Genomic DNA, 18,383 nt, shown 5'->3' with positions numbered 1-18,383 from the left:
TTCTTCAGTGTTCCAAAAGCTATAGATGGGACGGTGTACATGACTTTTTCAGGGCTAGGGCCACATACTGTACTTATTTTCTGCATTTGGGACACCCAAGAGTCTCTGAGTTCACCACTCCACTAAAAGAAAGAAAGGAGGGAGGGCCTGGAGAGATGGCACAGCAGGTAACTGGACTGTCTACTATTCCAGAGGTCCTGATTTCAATTCCCTTTAACCAAATGAATGGTCACAACCATGTATACCGAGATCTGATGCCCTCTTCTGGCATGCAGGTGTACATCCAGACAGATTAATATACATAAAATTAAATATATATGTATTTATCTTTTTAGAACTTGAATTTTATCTCTCAAAGCACCTTCAGCATAAGTCACAGAACACTTGTTTCTGAGTTAGTTAAACCACAGGCAAAAAGAGCAGGGAGCATAGGGCGCGGCATGAATTCAGCCCTGGGCTGTTAACAATGGGCTGACCACTGACTTCCTGAGACAGCTATTTCTTTCCAAAATCCAAGTAACTGAAATGCCTCTCCCTAAGTCACAGCAGCAGTATTTGGTTTGGGCTTGTCATGTTAGTGTGTTGGCGATGGACTCTGGCTTCTGAATTTAGCCTGTTGAGCTTGGGAATGAAGTGTGTAGCCCAGAAGCTGGGGAGTCAAAGCCTAGGTGTTACCCTTTCATCTTCAGGGTTCGGAACTCCCCGTGGGGGTCAGCTGCGGGGTGCATCGTCCCAGCAGAGCCAGATCTGGTGTAGGCTGGCGGCAAGCACGTGCGGAGGCTGCGGAGAGCAGATCCAGGCCAGCCTCCGGGCTGCAGCTCCGTGGAAGGTAGGCAGCGAGGCGGGAACCCGCGCCCGGAAACAGCCCGGGCGGCTGTGGTGTTCGGGGTGGGCGGGGCTGGGTGTGACGTAGGCGGAAGCAGAGCTACCGGAAAGTTGGAGCGCGAGCCGGAGCGCTCGGCCGGGTCCGTCCCGAGCTCGCAGGCCTGCACGGTGGGCATCGCGTGGGGCAGCCTGGGCTCCGAGCACGCGGCGGCCGGCTCGGGGAGCTGAGCGGGCGCCTCCGCGGGGCCGCGCCGGCGGCCTGGGAGCGTCGCCGGGATCCGCGCGGCGGCCGCAGCCTCACAGGTCAGAGGAGCCGCGGGCTGGGAACAGGCCGCCGGGGGCACGGCCGGACCGTTTCCCTGCGGTTCTGAGGACTCGGAGATTCTGCTGTGCATGTCCTCCCGGTCGGTACGGATCAGCTCTGTGACCTGGACCGAGCTTGGTTGGTTGGTTGTTTCATTGCTCTTCTGGTTGGCGAAATAGTCTCTCACTCTTAGTTTCTTTTCGAGACAGGGTTTCTCTGTGTCTCCTTGTCAGCCCTGGACTCGGTTTTTGTAAACCAGGCTGGCCTGGAACTCTCAGCGACCCGCTTGCGTCTGCTTCCCCAGTGCTGGGATTAAAGGCGTGCGCCAAAATGCTTTTAATTAGCATACTCTGGTAGAATACTTTAACTTATCGATTGATATTTGCAGACCAGTTGTCTTGTTAGGGTGGAAAGGACAAAGCTCTTGAAACTTACATTCATCCACGCTCACTCCCCTGTCCCTTCAGGACTTCCTTGGTGACTTGTCATCCCTGGAGAGCTTTTAGATATTAGTCATGAAAGGAGTGGCTGCAAATGTAATTGCGCACGAAAGTAGACGGGTTTTTTGTTGGTTAGTTTTGCTAGTCCCGTAGGTTTGGTTGTATACATTAGCATTCAGAAGTAAGCTTTTATCCACATAACTTTTCATCCAGAGTGAGACTTGCACGCTGTGATGTAAATACAGCATTCCTAAAAGTGTCTCGGCCGGGCTCGGCGGCCCACCCCTGTTATCCCAGCACCCAGGAGGCAGAGGCAGGCAGATCTCAGGGAGTTAGAATCCAGCCTCACGTACAGAGTGAGTCTAGGATGGCCAGAGCTAGACGGCCGGTTCTACATCGGAAGTTGATAGCCAGAGCAGTCTTTAAAAAGAAATTAAAAAAAAAAAGAAAAGAAAAAAAAATTATTTTTGTGCTGAGTTCTTAGAGCCTGAAAACGCACAGTATGGTGTTTGAGGTATCAGGTCACTGTATTTTCACAGGTAGAATGGGCATTTTAAGCCAGGTAGTGCTGGCACACACCTTTAAGCCCATCATTTGGAAAACAGAGACAGGTGGCTCTGGGAGTTCCTTGCTGTACTGCAGTCTACAGTGAGGTTAAGGACAGCCAGGCCTACAAAGAGAAACAGTGGTGGGGCTGGGGAGGGGAGGAAAAATGGAAAAGAAACGAAGAGGTGCTATGGCATAGTATAATATTAGAGAGCCTCTTTTGAGGCTTCCTACAGCTCCTCTAGATGAGGAAGAATGTCTGCAGTAGCCTTTAGTCTCCTTAGTCAAGTAAAGCACAGTTTCTGTCACTGGGCACATGAGCAAACTGTTGTATTTTGGTTCTTGTGTTTGCTGTGTTTGAAAGCTGAACCCATTGTGCTGCTCTGTAGCCCTGAACTCACCATGTAGACCAGGCTGGACTGGAAGTCACAGAGTTCCACCCACTTGTGTCTCCTGAGCACTGGGATTAAAGGTGTGCTCCAAGACAACCATTCAAAGGGTTGTTTTTAATTTTGTGGTCAGTGCCCAGGCACTGTTGTGGCTGTGGACTTCTCCCAGAAGGAGGGCCGATGTCTGGACCCTGCTGGGAGGGCTGTGTACAGAGACTGGATGTTGCAGAATTACAGCAGTCTGCCTTCTGCAGGGGAGAGTAGTTGCTCCCAGCTTCCTCCTCCTCAGGGTGTCCTGGCAAGTTACTCTGCAGCTGTGTGTCCCTAAATTCAGAACCTCATGCTTTACAATATTCTCATCCCAATCATTCAATTCCATTTGTGCCCCTGAGATTTGACTGAGCTCTGATTGGAAGTGAGGTTCAAAGTACAGGAACTGAGAATGCTTCCTAAATATTTTCAGTATTCTGACACTGCATGACAATTGGGAATCACTGTAGATGATTCTGCTTATCTGCTGAGCAGAGTACAGTGTTAGAAGTGCAGGCGCTTTCTGAAGACTGTCTTTCTCATGTGCAGGGCTCACTGATCAGCCAGACCTGCTCACCTGTGGAGCAGTACAGAGAGGCCTGGAAGGAGGACAGTAGCAAAGGATCCAGGTATGTTGGAGGGATTGGGGAAGGGATGAATGTGGAAGTGGGACATGAAATCAGTTTTACCACATTCTGCTTCACTAGAAATGGTTCTGAGACCTCCACTGAGAAAACTCTCAGGATTGTCGTATCATAGTGTGATAAGACAGAAGAATTGATACTAGGAGGGAAATAAAGTTTTATTTAAGTGTGCATGTGATGCTCTCCTTGGTCCATGTGCACCACTGATCAGGTCGTCCTACCAGTATTAGATGGTTTTTATTTCTATGATTCCAATGTAGTATAAAATGATGAAAAGCAACACTTCTAGGTTCAGTTACTGTTCTGAGAATGTTGGAGCCTTTGGTATTCAAGCACACTCACTAGCATTTAGCGTTAATCTCTGTGTTCCTGAAAATAATGCACACAGAGTTTTGATGGGGATGGAAGTATGTTTGCATACTGTTCCCACTCCACCTGTGCTGTTTCCCCATTACTGTCCCCTTGTGTGTGTTGTCATGGCAATCCCAAGTGGCTTCCATTGCTGTAATTGTCGTAAACTTGGAGATCACCTCTAGGTTTGATCCTCTTATTATTTTCTGGCTCTTTGCTGTTCCTTGGTGTTTTCAGGCTTATTTTCTGTAAAATATGCCAGTTGGAATAGTAATTGCTTGGAGTCTTAGAGAAGACAAGGTTGTTTGAAGAGAGCATGAGGCAATGTTCCTGTTTTCATGTTTTATGTATTCCTGTGTTTTCTGTCTGCTGGGGATGTCTGCTTTCCAGATTTTTGTGACATGCACCCGTGTTGATCATTCTATCCACTGGACCATTTTACCATGTGCTAATAGTCTATTTTTTTTTTTTAAACATCCATCTTCATTTTTCTGTCACCAGAATAATTATCATCAGTCATATTTATTACAGTCCATATTCATAGCATTTTTTAAAAAAAATCATTTTTTCTCAATATTTTATGTGTTTAGATATGAAATAAATCTTTTGTAGAAAATATATCTTTTAATCTCTTCTGTCATTTTTTGAATACTATAATCTGTTTATATATTTAGCTTAGGGAATATTATGCATTTACATTTCAAAAATTACTGAAAGGAATGCATTTGTTATTTTTAGTACCTTGAGTGTGCACATTGTCTAGGGAAAACTGGAATCTCTACATATTAAAATTACAGTATCTCATGACCTACAGTGTAGAGCTTTTTCATATGTACACAATTTTTGTGAAGTATATTTTTAGGGGTTTAAGTGTCATGGAGTTTGGATTGGTCACATGAACCACTTTCAGAAATCCTGGTATTTCCCACTGTTATGTCCCATTCTGTGTGAAACATCTTTCCATACTCCAGTTAGCTTCTTCATTTTCTTCTGCTAATCAAAGTTTTCATTGTGTAGACCTTTCAAAAGCTTGGTTAGTTCACTCAGGGATTTTTAAATTTTGTTTTCTCTCTTGTGCTAGCTCTCTCTCACACTCTCTTGCTCTCTCTTTACTAATTTATTTTATTTATGATTCAGTTTTTTTAAGGACTCAAAAAGAACCGTTTCTCGGAACCATTGAACCATCTCTTTAGCCTCCTATTAAGTTTATTTAAAAAAACATATTTATTTATTTATTTATGTGCTGTTTTGTCTGCATGTACTCCTGTACCTCAGAAGAGGGCGCCAGATCTCATTATAGACGATTGTGAGCCACCATGTGGTTGCTGGGAATTGCCCTTTGGAAGGGCAGCTAGTGCTCTTAACCTCTGAGCAATCTCTCCAGCCCTAAGTCTTATTTATGTGAGTAGCAATAATAAAAAAAAAAGTCATAGACATTCTAGTCAGTTTTTATTTAGATGATCCAAAATCTTGACTTTACACAGACATTTGTTATTTCTTAATATTTTTTCTCCTATTTTTGTTGCATATTTATGTGTATTCCTAACATAAAAACACAACCTACTCAGTCTATATTCGGGGGAGGGGTGTGTGAACATTTTGTACTGGATAACTGTGTGGTGTGCTCTTCTACGGGGAAGACTGACTGTTCTTCCAACTTTCAGAATTCCGTAGTGGTTCACTAGGGTTGAGGCCCAGTGACCTTTCTGTCTTTTGGTGGTGTCCTTGTTCAGCTCCTGTTTAGACATGTGTGTAAGAGTGCATGCATTAGCTCCTCTGACATTTCCAGGATATACAATCTCATGGAAATGTCCCGATCCTCTGCCTCTAACAATATTCCCATCCCCTTTTTCTCAGTGACGCCTGAAGCTTGGTTGCAGGAGTTGTGTTGTTTACGTTTCAGTAAGGATTGCGCGTCACAGCTCTGCATCTTGACTGACTGTGGTTGTCTGTAATGTTCTCCATGAGTTGCTGAAAGAACTTGCTTTGAGGGTGAGGAATGAATTTACCTTTTGGAGTTAGGGTAAATGTTTAGAATGCTGTTAGGGATTATGTTGATTTAGTAAAGTAGTATTTGTGGGTTCTCCTGCAAGATCTGTAACTTCACTAACTGTAGAGAAGCTAGGTTTTCCAGGACCAGGCATGATTTCCCACTTATTGAGGGAGCCTTAAGTCCAACTAGAAGCTATTGGTTACCACCAAGGCATGTGTGCTGCTCTGGCACCCTTAGGGTTATGGTGCAGTGCGGATCTCCGTCGTGGTTCATGAGTGTTGTGAGCCGTGGGAAGAACTGTTGCTGGGCTCCTGCCTTTGGAAGCTTACATGCTGCCTTCCGGCACCATTAAATCTAGTGCCCAGAGAGGATGCTTTAAGATCAGGTCCATCTCAAGGTCTCTGGGTTATGTGTCTTAAGTGCATGGCGTCTTCAACACTAGGGAGTCACTTTCTAGCTCTAGCAGGCAACTGTGGGCACTTGCAGTAGCCTGTAATGAATTGGCAGTGTCTTGGACAGCTATATCTAACACCTTCAAAGCAGGCTGCTCCTCCCTGGTGGTGGTTTCATTAGAAGATCTATGGATCTTACAGTGAGTATTATCAGCTCAGATGATTTTTCATGTATACTCTAAATGTACATGCATCCAGAGACTAAAATGTATTGTGGGCTTTTTTTGGTGGATGAATAATAGTATAATTCTGTATGATCGTTTCAGACATCTTAACAGTTAATTTACTTCCCCTTTTCAGTTAATATCTGTTCCATCTCAATAAATAAATCCCTGGCCCTCTTTTTAATTCATATCCCCCTTCAGATCACTGTTCCCTGTCACTCCCTCTCTGTTACCCCCTCCCATGCCCCACCATGGACTCTCTTAACTTTTCTGGTTACTGCACATACGCCAGGATGTGTACTCACATCTGAAGATTTTGGAGCTAAGAACTTCCTGTGAGAGAGAACATCCAATGTTTTTCTGGGTCTGGGTTACTTTATTCAATGCAATCTTTTCTAGTGCTATCCATTTACCAGAAAAGCTCATTATTTCAATTTTCTTTACAACTCGATATTTTATAGTGTATATGTATGACGTTTTCAATATATATTTGTCAGTTGAAGGACATTTAGGTTGTTGCCCATTTTGTAGCTATTATGAATAAAGCAGCAATGAGCATGGGTAAGCACAGATCTGTAGAGCAGATGATAAAAAGTAGAAGAGCTGGGTCATGTGGTAGGTGTATTTAACTTGAGGATTTGTTTATTGAATTAATGATTTTCCGTATTGATTTCCGGAGCCGCTAGTTTTTTCTGTTCCTGGGGTTTTTATTCCGAATGCTATTGCTGTTGCTGTTGCTGTTGCTGGTTGTATTAATGTGCTGTTCTGTGTGAGAATTAGTGTTTTGCTGTCTTGCCTTGGATGATGACTTTTCACATAGTTCATTATTTCCTATGTTCTCATGGATAATTCTTCTCTCTCCTGTGCACATTTTGGCTTTAATTTATTGCACGCGAGCTGCTGTAGTGAAGCAAATTGTGTTAATTTGTGACTATCCTGAACTGCACTTATGTCTTTCTGTCAGTTTAAAGAGACTGTTATTCTGGGTACAACAATGGTTGACAGTGATTTTCTTCTGCAAGCTTCAAATGTGGTTCCATGCTGTCCTGGCTTTGGGATCATTGAGTGGTTGTATCATAGACATGTCATAGCTACATCGTTTGACTCTGTTCTTTAATAGCTTTCAGTATTAATTTTTCCTTTTTCTTTTTAACCCCTTATGTGAAAGAGCAGCAAGCCGGCTATTCATTGTTCCTGAGAAACTCAAAGAAGAGAAAGAGAAAGAAATGGCTGATTTTCCAGTAAACATGTACCAGGTCAGTGGTCATGTCCACTTTTTTTCTAGAAATGTTAATTTTCAGACATTATAAGCTGTTAATTTTCTGTGTCTGGTAATTTGTTTTAACTTTGTGTTTTTTTGTTTTTGTTTTTTTAACATGTAAGTGTGCTCTATCTGTAGATTACTTGTATGGCAGAAGAGGGCATCAGATTCCAATATAGATGGTTGTGAGCACCATATGGTTGCTGGAAATTGAACTCATGATCTCTAGAAGAGGAGCCAGTGCTCTTAACCTCTGAGCCATCTCTCTAGCCCCCAGTTTGTTTTAACTTTATTTTAAAACACAAAAATCCCACACTGAAATTAACTAGACCCAAAGTCTGTACAACTGAATGAACAGTAGTCACGGGCAGCAGAAGGTCCGGATCCCATTTGTTTTTTTTGTTTTTAATTTTTAATTTTTTTATTTTCACTATTAGAAATATTTTCATGATCTTATCCACCACCCAAACCCAAAACACTCTGAGAGAATTAGAACTAGAAAGGCAGTTAGCTTCTGTCCTTTGTCATAACTGGTGTTGACTACCTGCCTTTAGTCCCTTCAGCCCCTGATGTTTAACCTTCTTGTTCTCTTTGCTCCATGTTCTACTGTGCCGCATGTAGCTTGCTTCCACACCATATTATTGACTAGAGTCACGTGTGAGGGAAACGTGCTTTCTCCTTTCTGATACTGTATGACCTCACTTAATCTTACACATTCTGAGTTCAGCCACTTTTCTACAAATTATTATTACTTTTTTTCTTTGGCTGAATAGTATTCCGTTTTATACATATAAAATCTTCGTTATCCATTCATGTGTTGACGGACCATTAGGTTGGTTCCAGTCTTTGATCTGGCAAATAAAGCCCCAGTAAACATGGGTGTAAAATCTCTAGAGTGGAGAGTGGGGTTCCCTGTGTGTGTTCCCAGGAGTGACAGACCTAGCTCTAATGTTTGTTCTAGCTTTAATCTTTTCAGTAATGTTCATTCTGATTTCCATTTGGATGTATTAATTTATACGCCCCCACTCACTCACACACATACACACACCAACAGTGAATAAGGCTTCCTTTCTCTCCACCTCCTCTCTGACATTTGTTGTCAGATTAGTTGATGACAGCCCTTCTGCCTGTGGTGAGGCAATATTTCAAAGTATTTTCAACTTGTTGCCCTGGTGCACTTGAGGGATTTTGAAGACTTTTGCAATAGCTGTAGACTATTTGTCCTCTTGTCTTCTCAAGGTGTCTCTTCAGATCCTTTGACTATTTGATGATTAGCAGGTTCATTTCCTTGGTGTTTAATTCCTGTGATTACTGGTAAATTTTACATATGAGCCTGTCCATATTGTCACTGGTACAGATCCTCTCCCATTCTGTGGGTGTCTGTGTGCTGGGCTGATTGTTTACAGAAACCTTTTATCTTCATGTAGTCCCATCTGTTGGTACTTGGGGTTAGTTCCTGTGCTTCTGTGTAAGGCCAAGGACAGACAGGACTGATTCATTGTTAGTATTTTAGCATGTTCTTGAGGTATAGCATTTCAAAGCACATTTCCTCCTCACAAATTGTCCTACTGAGACTTGAACACTGTGATTCTGTGGGACTTAAACAGCATTCCTAATAGATAGAGAAGCCTGCCCAGACCTTAGATGAGTCTTGTTTCATGGGTATGCTGTGTCATCCTGGTTTCACAGAGTTAGAACATTCACTTCAGGGTGTGACTACATTAGAAATCATCTTTTTGAGTAATTGTCTCTGCTCATCTACATCCCATCTCCTCATATCCAGGAAATCAGTCTGCCTAGCTGTACTAACCATAGTTTTTCATTTCAGGGTCTGTTGACATTTGGTGATGTGGCTGTGGACTTCCCCCAGGAGGAGTGGGAATGCCTGGACTCTGCTCAGAGGGCTCTGTACATTGAAGTGATGTTGGAGAATTACAGAAACCTGGTCTCTGTGGGTGAGGACATTTTGCTTGTAGAATTCCTAACTCATCCTTTGTATGTACTGATTTATAGGTTGTAAACTCTCTGTTAGGGTGTCTGGGAAACAGCATGAAACTAGGGAAACTTTGATAGAGGAAAAGAGCTTTTTCATGGCATTTGATTTTGTTTCTCTTCATTTTCCAGTTTAGAGGTGTCATTTTGTTTCTACAGTGCATTCAGAATCTTACTGTTGTATAATATTTACCCCCATGTGTTACATATCTGTGTCCTACATGGTTTTAATTGTGGAAAAAAAATCAAGATTTGCAAACTGAAAATTCTCTCTAAATATCCTGAAGGGTATGACACAAAAGAGCAATTGCGAATTCATTCTTAGATTCCTCTACTTTGTGTTGTCTTCATGTACTGAGCAGAGTACTATCTTAGACATTTGTATTCTTTTAAAAAAATTCTAGCATGGGTCTTGCACTACCTCACACAACACTTGTGTTATTGTTTGCAAGGTATAGATCAGGTCACCTGACTAGAATAAATGAGTTTGCCTTAGAATATGGAAAGGAGAGAGCAGCCGCAACCATGGTGGGCTAGTGAATGAGCAGTACAACAGTGACCCTTCAAGTGAAGGAGAAAGCAACAGCTGAAAATGTTTTTGCTGTATTCACTTTCATTTGAAGGCATTGATGATCATGTAGCTTGTATAGTGTCTTGACCGCAGAATGCATCCTGCCTGTTGTAATTCTTAGAAGACCTTATGCCTTATTGAATCTGAATCATAGTGACTTAATACTAGTACAAAAAGCAATTTTACCTGACTGTGCTGACATTGGGTTGGAATAATTTTACAAAATTATAAATCTACAGTGAGTCAATGAAGAAGCAGGATTCTGTAGTTGCCTTCTCTTCATGTGTGTCTTCATAGTACATCCATTATGTTCTTCCCAGTGGAGAGTTACATAGCCACCCTGCTGAAAAATGGTCTCCAGAATCGCTGTACAGAGTAGACTTGACAATAACTACGTAAGGAAAGTCAAGAAACACAGCAGTCTGTGCATTCAGATAGTGAAGTAGAGATATATGCAAGAGCTGCCCATTACAGCCAGCCTCAAATGATCTGGCTGCATTCTAGATCCTCTCATAGCTGGCAGAATGCTTCCTCTGCTCCAATTACCTTTAAGGAATCTAGCGTGTTCTTTTTTTTTTTTTAAGCCCTTTGATGCTTTTAAGTGAGCCTTTGTATTAGAAGGATTTGGTTCCTCTGAACTGTGCTCATCATTGCTGTGCATTATTGAGTACAGACACTTGAATGTGGGATTGCATTAAACTCATCATCAATTTCCTAATAGAAATATGAATTCTAAATATCACTAAGCCCATCCCAAAGATAATTACTGATTCCTCAATTATTTGATCATTCTTGAACCATCAGCATTTTTCACGGGGGTGAGATGTCTATTATGAATTACAGACCCTTGAAGGCTGTGAGGCTGTTTTTATGAGATACATAAAATTACAGTGAAAGAAATGCATCTGGGTAGTTGCTGGCTGACTTATTTTAAGAGAAGATCTTAGGTAAATTAAACATTTTTATCAAATGTTTAATCTCGGAAGAATCCCTATTAATCTGACTTGTACTCATTTTCAGAGAACTACTGCGTATGTGATCCTGCCCATCAACATGTGAAGACTAAAAGGGAGTCTTGTCAGAGTAATGAGCTTCATGTGCTTCATGACCGCTCCAACTGTGCACTTTATAAAAGAAGTGAAACTACAGAAAACTACAGTAACTACAGATGCAGTAATCACATAGATGCCGCTGTTGACTCTTCAAACCCAGATAAAACCATGCACGCTGGAGCAGAACCTTGCACATCTAAAGACTGTGAGAAGTCTTTGAATTTGTGTTCCAACGTTGTTCAAGATCAGAGACTCCACACTGAAGAGAAAGAGCACAGACAGGAAGAATATGATGACCATTTCACCTCTATATACAGACTCATGCAACAACCAATCTACCTGGAAGAGAAACCTCACCAGTGTGGGAAGTGCGGGAAATGCTTCAGTACTTCCTCAAGCCTCACTGTACATCAGAGAATTCATACCGGAGAGAAACCCTACAAGTGCAATGTTTGTGACAAATCCTTTAACCAGTGCACACATCTTAAAATTCATCAAAGACTTCATACTGGGGAGAAGCCTTACAAATGCAAAGAATGTGGAAAGTCATTTCGTCAGTCCTCAGTGCTTAAAAGCCATCAGAAAATGCATACTGGAGAGAAGCCTTACAAGTGTAAGGAGTGTGACAAATCCTTTGCTCACTATTCCAATTTCAGGACACACCAAAAAATCCATACTGCTGAGGAACATTGCAGTTGTCCAGAATGTGGCAGGGACTTTCATCAGCTTTCACACTTTAGAAAACATTACAGACTCCATACTGGAGAGAAGCCTTACAAATGCAATGAGTGTGACAGATCCTTTACCCACTATTCATCATTAAAATGGCATCAGAAAACTCATTCTCCAGAGATACATTACAAATGCAAAGAATGTGGTAAGTCCTTTCTTGAATTGTCACATCTGAAAAGGCACTACAGAATCCATACTGGTGAAAAGCCTTACAAATGTGAGGTATGTAACAAATCTTTCACTGTGAACTCAAGTCTTAAAACACATCAGAAAATTCATACTGGAGAGAAACCGTACAAATGTGGGGAATGTGACAAATCCTTCACTCATAGCTCGCATCTTAGAAGACATCAGAGTGTTCATACTGGAGAGAAACCTTACAGGTGTAAGGAATGTGACAAATCTTTTACTGAGTGCTCAGCTCTTAGAGAACATGAGAAAATTCACACTGGAGAGAAAACTTACAAATGTTTGGAATGTGACAAATCCTTTACCCAGCGTTCATATCTTAGAAGTCATCACCACAGAGTTCATGCTGGAGAGAGACCTTACATATGTAAAGAATGTGGCAAATCTTTTACTACATGCTCAGCTCTGAGAAAACATCAGAAAATTCATACTGGAGAGAAACCTTACAAATGTACAGAATGTGGCAAATCCTTTATCCATAACTCACATCTTAGAACACATCAGAAAGATCATACTGGAGAGAGACCTTATATTTGTAAGCAATGTGACAAATCTTTTACTAGGTGCTCAACTCTTAAAGCACATCAGAAAATTCATACTGGAGAGAGACCTTACAGATGTACAGAATGTGATAAATCCTTTACCCAGGCCTCACATCTTAGAACACATCAGATTGTTCATACTGGAGAGAGACCTTACAGATGTACAGAATGTGACAAATCTTTTACTAGGTCCTCCCACCTTAGAGCACACCAGAAACTTCATACTGGAGAGAAACCTTACAAATGTATGGAATGTAACAAATCCTTTACCCAGGACATACATCTTAGAAGACATCAGAGAGTTCACATTGGAGAGAAACATACTATCATAAAAAATGTGACATAGCATTTACCTGGTATTCTCCCTGCTTACAAATCCAACAAGATACATAATAGAAACATAAGGATAAGAAACATGTGAAAACCTTTAGTGAAGTTTTATATCTCAGAAAATTGAGGAAGTATATTTTAAAATAAAATTTTGCAAATGTAATTGTGTGAGAGGGTTTTTTTTTTTTTTCTCTTTGTGTGTATACGGGTGCTTTCCTGCTTGTATTACTATGCAATACATGTATGCCTGGTTTCTAAGGAGGCCAGAAGGGGGCCATCAGATCCCCTGAAGCTGTGCTTACAGCCAGTTGTAAGCTTTTATGTGTGCTAGGAATTGAACCCAGGTCATCTGGAAAAACAGCCAGTGCTTTTAGCCACTTAGCCATCTCTCTAGCTCCTAGGAAAAGCTGTAATAAAAATTTTATCTTCTTCAACAACCAGAAATTCCTAATTCCAGGTGAGGTGTTACACACCATTAATCTTAGCACACAGGAGGCAGAGGCAAGAACATCTCTGTGAATCCAGGCCATCTGGTATACAGTCAAAACGACATAGAATCTATCTCAAAAAATTATAATAAGAACAAAATGTAATAACCTTAAAAATGTGACTGATATCTAATTGTGCTATACATCACAATGTTCATACTTCGGAGAAACCATATAAAGGTATACCATATATACCTGGTATGTCTGGCTCTTCATAGGACATGATCATCAAATCCATGGAATTTGACAAATCTTTTACCTAGTGCCAAAATTGCTGAAATAAAAATTCATCATGAGAGAAAACAAATGAACAAAAATACTCTAATAAAGCCTCATCTTTAATTTACTTTCAAAATCTTCATACTAAAGTCAAACCTTACTTAAATGGCAAGAAAGTAAACTATTAGATTACAGGACAGGAGCCTACCACAGAGGGCCTCTGAAAGACTACCCAGCAGGGTATCAAAGCAGATGCTGAGACTCCTCCATACTTTGGGCAGAGTGCAGGAAATCTTACGAGAGAAGGGGGATATAAAAAGACCTGGAGGGGACAGGAGCTCCACAAAGAGAGCAACAGAATCAAGAAATCTGGGACCAGGGGTCTTTTCTGAGACTGATACTCCAACCAAGGACCATTCATGGAGATAACCTAGAACCCCTGCACAGATGTTCCCCATGGCAACACAGTGTCCAAGAGGGTTCCATAGTAATGGGGACAGGGACCGTCTCTGACATGAACTCAGTGGCTGGCCCTTTCGTCACCTCTCCTTAGGTGGGGGCAGCCTTAACAAGCCACAGAGTAATACAATGCAGCCAGTCCTGATGAGACCTGATAGCTAGGGTCAGATGGAAGGGGAGGAGGACCTCCCCTATTAGTGGACTGAGGAAGGGGCATGGGAGGAGATGAGGAAGGAAGGGTGGGATTTGGAGGGGCTGAGGGAGGGGGCTACAGCTAGGATACAAAGTGAATAAGTTGTAATTAAAAAGAATCTTCGCTTCTGATATAAATTATATAAATAAATATAATAAATTCCTTATTTCAAAATAAAAAGAAAGATGACTTGTACATATGACATCATGGGCATGCTCTCACATAGTTTAAGAATTCCCAAGATTGCTAGCTTAGTGGTGCACACCTTTAATCCTAGCACTCAGGAGACAGAAGCAGGTGGATCTCTGAGTTCAAGATCAGCCTGGTTGTGCAAATTCTAAGACAGCCAGCCAGTGTTACACAGAAAAACCCCATCTTAAAACAAACACAAACAAAAATAAAAGAAAAATATCTGAGGGCATGCAGACATTCATTTTGAACTACTGAGGAAAGTATGGGAAGTAATTACTCCACACTCAGGATAAAATGATGTAACTGCCAGTCCACCCTAATGGAGGTAAAAGATTCATGGCCACTCCCTCAACCATGATGGAGCTTGCACCATTGCTTGTTCATAGTACTTCAATAGTTACGATTCTCTCCATTACCCACTGCCTGGCACCAAAGGAGCTTCTTTCTCCGAGCTGGATATTAAAAACTTGGATTTACATGGCAGATTAACAACTCAATCATTGATAGGTACTGCCCTATCAACTATACTTCCCAAGCCTTGGTTTCTGGCCATGGCATGAATTCCTCTCTATAGGGCAGGCTCCAAACCCAATCCAGAGAGGCTGGTTCTGCTCATCAAAAGCCGTGCCAGTAATGCACCAGTGCATACATATTACCTAGAAGCTTGGTTAATATATATATATATATATATATATATATATAATTATTCAAGATTGCTGTACCTCTCTTTTGCCATCAAAATGTCAGGTGTCTTCAGCACTGACAATGACCTCTTCGGAGTGCCTCTGAAGCCTCCATAAGCACTAAGTCCTCGGCAGATAAGCAGTACCTGGTACAGAGTTTCATTTAATAGCCTTGATGTTTGGGAGCAGCATTATTTAACCATGTGGGACATACCTGTTCAAAGATTGTTGTGAGGCATGTGGACTGTGCAACCAGGGAAATCTGCGTGGAGCTAGAGTGAGGCTGAGAATGTGTCCAAACCCCAAAACTCTCAGTCTTGAGAGCTGCAGGAGTAAGGATCACTTCCTCCCTGTTCTGTGCCTGCATGGACCAGCACTCCCTCCTAGTGTTTCAATGCCCACCCTCTCAGCTCGAGTAGACATATAGCCTAGCACCCGGAATTCCTCTCCGTGCAAAGGAAACACTCACAGCACCTCAGCCCCAGCCGATGGTGCTCACTCACCCACTTCCCCAAGGTTTATATAACCCTTATTCCTTCCCCTCCCTCCGAATGTGAGCTGTATCACTGGGAGAGCTGCATCGTTAAAGAGGTTATAACATACAAGAAATCTGGGACACGATGAAAACACCAAACCTAAGAATAATAGACTAGAAGGAGAAGGCTCCCGGCTCCAAGGCCCAGAAAATATTTACAACAAAACCATAGAGGAAAACTTCCACAACCTAAAGGGAGGCCTATAAACATACAAGAAGCTTACAGACCAGCAAACAAATTGGATCAGGAAAGAAAATCCTCCTGCCATATAATAATCAAAACATTAAATGTACAGAACAAAGAAAAAAATACTAAAAGCTGCAAGAGAAAAAGTCAAGTCACATATAAAGGCAGATTTATCAGACTTACACCTGTCTTATCACAGGAAACTCTGTTGGTATAATGTTCTTGTAAAATGTATACAATTTACCCTTGTTCATTCACATGCTGGTTTCTCTATCCCACTATCTGGTTTCAAGCAGCAAGCTCCTTGTTGAAAGAATGAGACTGTGGATGTTAAGTTGTCCTCTGGAACCTGAGAGTTCTCTGTGTGTATCAATGAAGCCCACAACAGGTGGCTTTTGAGGTCAATCCAACTGCTAATGTCAGGCTTGGGCCACTAGGAGACTCCCAAATTATTGTCAAGTGTTAAGATCAGTTCTAAGCCCTTACAGCTACCTTCCCACAGTACTCTTCATTTGCCTAAGCGAAGCTTTTGTCTGACTGAACTTCTTGGCTTGTCATCATTCATTCCCCTCTTTCGTCATTACTGATTCCTGTGGCTGTCTGTGGTGGTTTGAGTGAAAATACCTCAGTAGGCTCATTTTTGAATGCTTGTTTTCAACAGGTGGAACTGTTTTTGAAGGGTCAGGACTTGTGGCCTTGTTGGAGGATATGTATCATGGGGGTGGCTCTGAGGTTTTAAAAGCCTCTCACCATCCCCAGTACTCTCTCTGCCTCTGGCTTTGGATTAAGAAGTGAGGACTCAGCTGTTCCTGCCACCGGGCCTTTGCACCTCTATCACGTACCCTCACCCTCTGACACCATAAGCTCAATGAAGCATGCTCTTTTTCAGTTGGCTGGGTCATCGTGTTTTGTTTTGTTTCACAGCAATAGAAAAGTAACCCAGACACTCCCTCCCTTCTGGCATGGCAATTCTTACCCTTGGGCTTCCAGCTACTTCTCAGTTGCCCAGGATAGCCCAATTAAACAATAGATTACCTATCAAGATGGCATGTGGCCACAGCCCTCTGAGAAACATGGTGTGACAATGGACCCTTCACCCTAGGAGAATCAGTGCCCCACCAACACCTGCAGTGGGCGTTGTGTCTTACAAGGGCTGTAGGCTTTGCCCGAGGGTAGGACTAACTCCAATCTCCTTGCTAGGGCCTGGCTTATCTTTTGGTAAGATTCCCCCATAACTTTCCGAAAGCAACTGTGCAGCTGGTGTCCTGTGTTGCTTACTACCTTTCTCTGAGTTTCTTTCTGGCTGAGTTTTTCCCTTTGTAGTTTTGAAGGTGCATCTTCTCTTCACAGATTAGGAATCGTGTCTACGTAGTCCGAGTCTTCTCTTTCACCTTCCACACGGAGGCAGTTTCCAGTCTTCTGTCTACTCTGTTACATCTGCTCTATGGTCTCAGGAGCCAAACAAAAGAAATCTGTTACTAGCACTTTCATGGGACATCCATTCACACATCTGTGGGTTGTCATTATGTCTCCCTGACACCTCTCTTACATCACTTCATGGAGCTACTGCTGCTCAAACCTCATTGCAGCCCAGTGGCTGTCCTTGGATGACATTAATTACATTATCATGAGATCCTAAAATATGTCTGGACTAGTGATAAAGAGAAGATATCTGGCAAGATCTGCCAAGTACTAAATATGATGGAGTTGGTGGCCTTGCAGGTTTGAATAAAAAAGCAACTTAAAACATAGCGAGAGCCTTAAGAGTATGGTGTATCTCCTAATAGTGCTGAAAAAGAGACACATTTATAATATAAATCCATGAAAAATTGAATGTTTTTATTAAATACAAGGACTTTCAAAGTTAGATGAAGAAGACATTAATTTAAGAGCCAAGAAAATGTAAAAGCCAGATTGTAAAATTGATAAGTGTTATACACCCCAAAGAGAATAATTATGGATGATTCATAAGACTTGATTGAGTTCAGGAGAATGACTAACACTTCCTCCTGCCTTCCTCCTCTTCACACCCCAAAGCACCCTGACTTCGTCGTCATCACAATACAAATGAAGCAGGTTTCAAGCATTCAAAAGAAGATGTACAGAGCTCACATTTAAATATGTGACCAGTTTGTAATTTAATTCTGTGAAGGTCATTCCCACATTATATATGAGGAGGTAATTGCCCACAATGTGCAGGATAATAAAATAACTAAGTTACTGTCTATACTCTTTCCAACTTAAAAGATTTAGAACTACATAGACATATTTTAAGAAAATCAACCTGAAAACATTGATATTATTGCATTGAAAAGTTTGGACATGTTGAATTTTATATATTTATATGCATATTTATTTTATATTTACATATTGCATATATGTTGGTATAATGTTCTTGTGGACTGTATACAATTTACCCTTGTTCATTCAAATGCTGGTTTCTCTTACCCCACTATCTGGTTTCAATCCAGACATTGCATTGTGATATTTATTCTAAGCATCACCTGTCTCAAGTTTGTGTAAACATGCCATCATTTGTTCTCTGTATTTTCATTTTAAACAACCAGCCAGTGCTGAACAATGGAGAGAATAGGGTGGGACATCCTGATCTGGAGGGGGG

The 18,383-nt window shown here is 41.7% G+C and overlaps 1 pseudogene; it reads left to right on the top strand.

Annotated features, from left to right (window-relative positions):
* The first annotated feature begins 926 nt into the window (after nt 1–926).
* On the top strand, nt 927–12,970 carry LOC110543936 (zinc finger protein 54-like; annotated as a pseudogene).
* Nucleotides 12,971–18,383: the final 5,413 nt, after the last annotated feature.

Source organism: Meriones unguiculatus, chromosome 1 (assembly GCF_030254825.1).
Source record: "Meriones unguiculatus strain TT.TT164.6M chromosome 1, Bangor_MerUng_6.1, whole genome shotgun sequence".
NCBI lineage: Eukaryota > Metazoa > Chordata > Mammalia > Rodentia > Muridae > Meriones > Meriones unguiculatus.
This window is presented reverse-complemented; position numbering and strand designations above follow the sequence as displayed.